General features: G+C 38.3%; 1 pseudogene; it reads right to left on the reverse strand.

Moving 5' to 3' along the window:
- Positions 1 to 688: 688 nt before the first annotated feature.
- LOC109377132 (enhancer of rudimentary homolog pseudogene) lies at positions 689 to 5,444 on the reverse strand (annotated as a pseudogene).
- Positions 5,445 to 7,929: the final 2,485 nt, after the last annotated feature.

Here is a 7,929-nt window from a genome sequence, read left to right on the forward strand (position 1 = left end):
ACACTGAGACCACTGTCATGCCAAGTTTCATACCAGAGTCACAGGTTTACAGGAAAGGAGCCATTGCCCACTGAGTAGATAGACAGGGAAACACTATGATGCATGCAAGTTGACCAGCTCTCCGTACAGCATTATGTGATTCATCATCTCTACAGCAATAAGATTTATTCCTGAGTAGAACAAAAATATTAAAAAGGAATGGTAATATGAAAACTACATGCAAGCAACATCATTTCAGCAATAGTAGAAGACCGTAAATATTAAATTCTGCTTATCTTTTTTTTTTTTAACTAAAGAACATTTATTTGTTTTTCACAAAGACCTTGCGGACATAACTGAACTGTGTCACCACCCCGACTCCAACTTGAAGAAGGCTTTGTACAGTGAATGTTACAGAGCAGGCATGAACAGTTTTTGAAGGACTGGAACCAACATTAGCTGGCAAAGGACAACTTCCATCTAAATAATCATAAAAATGTTTAAGTAAAAAAAAAAAAAAACCCAGGAAAAAAAAAGGGGGGTGATGGGGCTTTCAGATTGAACCAGATCCTCACATTTCGCCTAACACATTCAATCCTGGCTAGAATGTACCAAAATGGAAACAGGATTACGAGAACACAGAACTTCCACTACAGCACGCTGTACACACCTGTGTTCCAAACCCACCCCCATCCCCTTATTGCTTCCAACACAACTATTTCCCGGCCTGTTGGGTCTGCCGACGAAGGAGCACATAGATCTTCTCTTTAATCCAGTCTTTGTTATAAGGCTGGTATGTCTGGGTATCAGCTCGGTAAACAAGGCAGCTGAGGTCTGCCAGATCATCAATGAAATCAAACAACTGGCTGATATCATATGTGATAGAGGGGCTGCTGGGATTCATTCTCTTCAGATGTTCTTCATACATTTTACAAACGCCTTCCATGCATTCATTCACAGATTCATAGTCAGCATAGTCAGTACGGCCTCTTGGTAGGCTGTACGAGCAAAATGGTGTGAGACGTCGCGCCAAACTCTTTCACTGCAGCCGCCGCCGACACTGCCGCCGTACACTAGCTTAGCCACAACGCCGCCAACAGCCAATCCCTGCGAGAATAGCCTCTGCTTATCTTTTGAGGTTCAGTTCTGATGTCACATCCTCTCAGCCACCTGTTCAGAAGGACACAGGTTCTAATCTTGATTTTGCCACTGTACTGTGTATTGTCGGGCAAGTTACTAAACCAATTTGAGGTTCATTTTCTTCACTCATCCATTCATTCAACAAATATAATCAATGTCGACTATGCACCAGGTACTGTTCTAAGCATTGGGGATGAATCAGTAGGGGAAAAGGAAGTAGACAAAGGCCCAATTCTCAAAGAACTTATATCATAACAGGATGAGAGACAACAATAAATATATAAGGTTAGTGGTGATAAGTGCTTTGGAAAAGAATAAAGCAGGATAAGGGGAAAAAGAGTGATGAAAGGTAGTATTTTATTTGTGATTATCAGGGAAGCCTTGACTAATGAATTGAAGCTTGAGCAGAAATCTGAATGAAGTGAGACAGCAAACCATTCAGATACTTTGGGGAAGAACATTCTAGGCAGAGGGAACAGCAAGTACAATGTCCCTGAGTTGGGAGTTGTGCATGTTGTGTGTGAGAGATAAGGGGGTCAGCACGGTTGGGGTGTTATATTTTAAGGAGAGAGTACTGGGAGATGACGGCAGAGGGGTTACTAGAGCCTTCTCAGCCATAGTAAGCTTTCGACTAACTTGTGGGTTTGTTGTGATTATTAATTAAAATACTGAAGGAGGAGTGCATGATACATATTAGGTGCAAAAATAAGTATTTCCCAACAATTACAAAGGTGAGATAAGAAAGGGCATTAGGATTTTCAAGTCTATCTTAGAAATGATTCCCAAAGTGACAAATGGAATAAAATCCTAGATCCAAATGATATTTCCTGTCGCCGCTTACCACCTCCCTGTCACCCTGGGACACTCTTCCCAGTTTTGATGTGTTAGAATCGTCTACTCTCATACCAAGCATGAGAGAACTAAAGAAAGGTACACAGAAGCACATCCTGGCACCCAAATGGAAGTACCAATGATTTTAATTATAACTTTTCAATGTGGCCACAGTAACCAATTATTTGGATTACTTTTTTTTAGTTAGTTATTTAAAACTATATTGGTACTTTTGCCTTTCCTTCCATATATGGATGCATTCTTTCACAAGAGCACTCTACTTCTCAGAGGCTTAAGAACAGTAACTGTTTGAGAACTGAAAATGATGAGGTAATTGCTAACTTTTCAACTAATTCTTTTCATATGTTCATTATTCAAAAATAATAAATGAAACCCACAGAATATAGTGGGCAGATTTAGAAAATGAACTTCTTATACATCATTTCTAGAAGATTTGCAATTGCACTTTGTGATTCAGAGCTTCATGGGCACAGAATTTAGAATAACTCTGTTTATCTGTGCAAACTTTCCTTAGCCTGTTGCAACTCCCAAGTCCAACTCTTACACATGGGTGTTGGGTAGAATATACTGAATAAAAAGTGTACAAAGGCTTAATTTTTCTCCAGCCTACAAAGATCTCCAAATCTTTACTATTCTGCACAGCTGCCTAGAATAGACAACAGTAGAGCTATTGTCCGTGATTCAAACTGAGGAGGAGTGAAAATACCATTAACCCTTAAAAACAGAATTATCTTATTCTTTTGATTTTGCTGCACACTATAATGTGTTTGTGGCCATATTTGGATCATATCCGGTTAGAACACAGGAATAATAGATATCATTCAGATAATAATTAGCCATGTACTTGCAATAGCGGGATGTGAAGTCAAAGGAAAACACTAAAAATGTTGTTTTTTTGGACCATGACAAAGAGCTTTTTAAATGAGTTTGAGCATTTTTTGTGGCTGACTCATGTCTGGAGGCCTCACTATGGTCACCAATGCTTCAACTTTTGTACTTTTAATTTCTATCTTTGACAATTTTAAATGCTAACTAACACAAGGCTTTCTCATTGCCTGCAAGTACATATAGTTTCTCTTTGTTTCCTCTATTTTCTGTTTGTAAGCAAATGCTATTTACAGTTTTAGATCACATGTTGTAGCCATTGTTGCTGATTAAAGGGAATTATAACATGTCTTAAGACAATGGACCTTACAACTTCACCGCTGATGTTTAAAATTTATAAAATCAATCCTATAAATTCTAGCTTACATTTTAATCTTTTCTACTTGACCTAAATTATGTGTTCTTCATTCACACTTGGCAAATTAAAGTTCAAATGACAGGAAAATGAGTGACTAAATTATGATAGCATGATTATTTGTTTACAGAAAAGAAACTGGAAGGAAATTTACCAAGATGTTATCAGTGGTTATTTTGGTAAGGTAGAAGTATAGGTAATTAATTTCTTCTTTATCCTTTTATACATTTTCCAAATTTTCCTTCATGGTCATATATTGCTTTTATAACCTTAGAAAGTTTTTGAAAAAATTTTTTAATTGTGAAAACCAAAAAGAAGTCCAAAACACTTAGTAGATCATTAATACATTAAAATCACCTAAAATGTGCTCCTATCAAGGGAAAGTAATTAGTTTCCACACCTTCTTTTCTCCAAGGAATACTCAAACTTTGATTTTATAACACTACACAAAGTTCCGTGGAAACAGATACTTTTTGGCAGTTCAGTACAGGGATTTTATTCCATATGTATTGAGAAAGGGGAACTGGGAAATTCCTGTTTAGCTTCAGCATCCCCACCTTAGTTAAGATGTCTTAAAATACCCACCCATTCTTCACTGTTCATGCTCCATCTGGACTCCTAAGTCAGAGAAGGGGGAAAAAAAGGAACATTGGACCATTTTGTGGCAAATTCTATCTGCATGATTGATACTGGCTGCACAGAATCAATCTGCTGGGCTATGTTTTGGCATTTTAAGCATGGACCCTTTCCCTCCTCCTATCTGATTCTTCAGAGATAAATTTCTAGCTCTAGAGCTTAACTGATTTCTTAAAAGAATTACTCAAGCCTCCTCTCTCTCTAACTACTACTCCTTCTGCCCTCTTGGCAGCAATACTAGCTAGCCCTTGACTCTGTGGGAGAGCCAAGCGATCACTTAAAGACACTCCTAAACAGCTGGCCGTCTGGTATGTGGCAGTCCGTGCTCAGCTCTGGCCATTTCCCTGAAAATCTCCTCTGAGGGTTGGGCTCTGTCAAACTTCAAAGACAAATGCTGGGCACAGAAATGACACAGAAGAGGCAGAGGGGCATGAGAATTGGGCCTTGAGCACCTAAGTGCTGACACAGATTTTCTTTGTTCTTAACTGGCCTAGCTAATTGTTGGGGCTTAGCAAATGTGAAATAATAAAAATGTTACTGTTAACAAAAATAATAAGATTTTAAGCAAAAAGGTGTTTGGGAACCTTGTTCATACAATGTTAATGGCTGGATTCTGGCTCTTTTTTTTTCTTTTTTTTTATCTTTCCAATGTCCTAACTTGAAGAGATTTGTAAAATATGCCTCCTTTGGAGGGAGAAGGTGGATAGGCATAGTAAATCAAACAGGGAAACAGGTCCAATGAGAATGTCACTAAAAAGCAAGCCACTTTACATCAAATAGAATACCACAAGCTAAATTTACAAGACTGACGATTATTCCTGCTCCACGTACCTCTTCCCTTTGCCTCAGGTGACTGTGGACATTGGATATGGAACATTAATTAGTCAGTAGCAACAGAAATGTCCTCATCCTGGTATTTTGTTTAAAGCTGAAACTAAGATAAGAAGAATTCTTGAGTATTTGTAGTCACCTTAAATTTCCATTCTCAATGAAGAGCTAAAAGAAAACTATCAAGAAGCCATCCAAATGGCTCAGTTGGTTAAGAGCAACAGGGTTTCTGGTTCTATTCCCACATGGACCAGTAAGCTGCGCCCAAGTTGCGCTTCTGCTGAGCTGCCAGCAGGTGGCAGGATGGCTCAGCTGGTGAGAGCACGTGCTCCTAATAACAAGGTTGCCAGTTCGACTCCCGCATGGAATGGTAGGCCACGCCCACCCGCAATTGAAATTGAATAGGCACCTTGAGCTGATCTGCTGAGAGCTGCCGATGCTAGCTGTGCCCTCCACAACTAAGATTGAAGGACAACAACTTGGCTGTTCCCCTCCCCCAATTCTCCAACACTGTCCCCCTTCCCCAATACATCTTAAAAAAACAAACCAAAAAAACTATCAAAAGAAATTAACAAGAATAGCAAAATGCATGTAGGTTATTGTAAAAACTGAATGATAGGGGCTCCATTATGATATTCTCTTTACTTTAGTGCATGCCTGAAATTTTTCACAATAAAAAGTTTTTTTAAAAAAAGATAACAACATACTTACCTGGCAGGGGAGATACCATGTTCACGAAGGTGGTTTTCCCAGGGCGAGGCTTATCCATTGCACTTCAGATGTGCTGACCCCTGCGATTTCCCCCTATGTGGGAAACTCAACTGCATAATTTGTGGTAGTGGGGGACTGCGTTCGCACTCTCCTTTATAATTAAAAAAAATTTTTTTTAAGATAACAACAAATGATAACCATTTACGTCCTCACTTGAGCATTGAGTAGGTTGTATGATCTCTAGACAGCTGCATCCCTGCCCCTTAGTTTCCATAATTATACAGAGAAGGCTTGGTTAGTCTGGATAAAGCACAAGGTGTTCCTTCTTGCTATTGATTTCTATGACGCTTTCTTTCTTTCATCATATTTTAATAGTATCTACTAGGTCTTATGAATTTCACACTCAGAGATCTAGGGGAGACCCAAGAAATCGAAGTCAGTAAGACCTGGGCTTATATTCCAGATCTTATACACACTCTTTGTACAAGTCGCTTAAACAGTCCAAGGCTCAGTTTTCTCCACTGTAAAGTAGGAATAATAGTAGTACTTCCTTCATTGGTCATTGTAAAGACAAGGCACGGAAAGTGCTTAAACACACGACCTGGCATCTTATATGCTCTCAATAAGTGTAAGCTATTGCCGCTTTTGTGATGGTGGTTATTATTATCATGATCATTCTCTTGCATCTTGGAGCACCTGCTTTTGATCTATCCTTTCTGGCTGAAGAGTCAGGAAGAAAAAAAACACCAAAAACCAAAAACAATGAAGTAAAGCTAGGGGTGACTGCAGGTGGATCGCTAGTTTTTCTTGAAAACATGCACTTGCTTTACATAAAGTATGTCCCCCCACACATACTTCAGACACCAGAGTTCCACAATATTTTCTTTCTGGAGCTGTGGAATTTCTTTTTCTAACAGGTGTTTATATTATGAGCATTATTTTATTACAGTGCTGTAAGCACAAACTTTTTGTTATTGTTTTCCCTGAAAAGAAATGCATGGAGATACCTGCCACAATCTCTGCTCTGTTCCAAAGCAGCAAGAGTTCATTACATCTCAGGAAAAGAATGCAATTAAAATACTCACAATCGTTCTATTTTATAAATCACACCTTGGTTTTTAAAAATCTACTCAATTTGGGGCCAGCGAGTGGCTCGTTTGTTGAGTTAGTTTGGGAGCGTGAGCTCTGAGCAGCATGTGACTATTATTTGGTACTTAAGATGAAACTGGCGGGAATGTCTAGGCCAATGCAAGCTGGCTGACAATGTAGAAAAGACTACCCATTCTTTGAGGGAGGTCAGACTCTCTGTGTGATACAGGATTTTAACCTTTTTTTTCTCTTTACACAATGACTTTGACCTGGGCAGAGTGCAGTAAAACAGACATTCTCATGCTAATGGCAGTGTAAATTTATACAACCAGTTGGAAATAATTGTAGCAATAGGCAGCAAAAACCTGAAAAAAAGTGTTTTTGCTCTTGGACTCTAATTCTTTTTGAATCCATGACAAAGAAGTTGTCAGAATTATGGAAGAACCCTATGTCCAAATATGTTCATCACAATAGTATTTACAATAGAGAAAAACCCCCAACAACCCAAATGTCTGATAGCAAGCCAATAGCTACGTTAATTAAGACACAACCACACAATGAAACAGTATGTCAACATTTAAACATATATACAAAGCCATTTAAAATTATGTCAGCATGAAAAATGCTTGTGTTATTGTGTTAAACTGAAAAAATACAACCTTACAAATACAACCCTTATGATGACTTACATCAACCCCTGTGTGTCAGTTTCTTCATCCATAAAAATGTAACAAATACCAATAATACCTTCTTCATAGGATAGTTATGAAGATTAAATGTTAGCCTAAAAGTACTTAGAGTTAACCAAGAACTGTTATCCATACAATATAGGTATTAGCATCTTCATTTTATAGATGAGGCAATTGAGAAACAGAGAGGGTAACACAAGGAGCAAAATGGCCCAGGAGCAACTGGCAAAGACTGCATTTGCACCTGGGTCTGTCTGACACCAAGTCCCATGCCTTTGACCGTTACAAAATACCACCTGAAAGAAAGAGGAAAGTCAGGACAGTAAGTCAGATTGGAAAAGTTGTTATTGCAGTTTTACAAATGTTTGAGATGACAAGTTGTTCAATATATAAATCAAAGAGACCATTATTTTGAATTTCATATTATTTTTATATGTCCATTTAGTATTTTTTTTAAGAAAAGCAAAGCTTAAAATTAGGCATGAAAAATAAGCATATTGCAACATTGTTCTCTATAACTAAATGACAACAAATATCTTCTTGAGTGGAAGGAATCTCAGGAGAGAAACTCAAAACATTTTGCAGAAAATAAAAGTTAGATCTAGAGAAGAAGAATGAAGAAGACAAGCGGAGATGAGTTGGAACATCATTGCCTAAAAAAAAATAGGTGGGGAAAGTTGGTGCAATCTTGCTCCATAAATTCCTAAGGGATCCTTATACACAAAGAGTGACATGGGGAAAGGAGGAAGCTATTGGGGGCTGGGT

The sequence above is a fragment of the Hipposideros armiger genome, unplaced genomic scaffold, assembly GCF_001890085.2.
Source record: "Hipposideros armiger isolate ML-2016 unplaced genomic scaffold, ASM189008v1 scaffold_1300, whole genome shotgun sequence".
NCBI classification, from domain to species: Eukaryota; Metazoa; Chordata; class Mammalia; order Chiroptera; family Hipposideridae; genus Hipposideros; species Hipposideros armiger.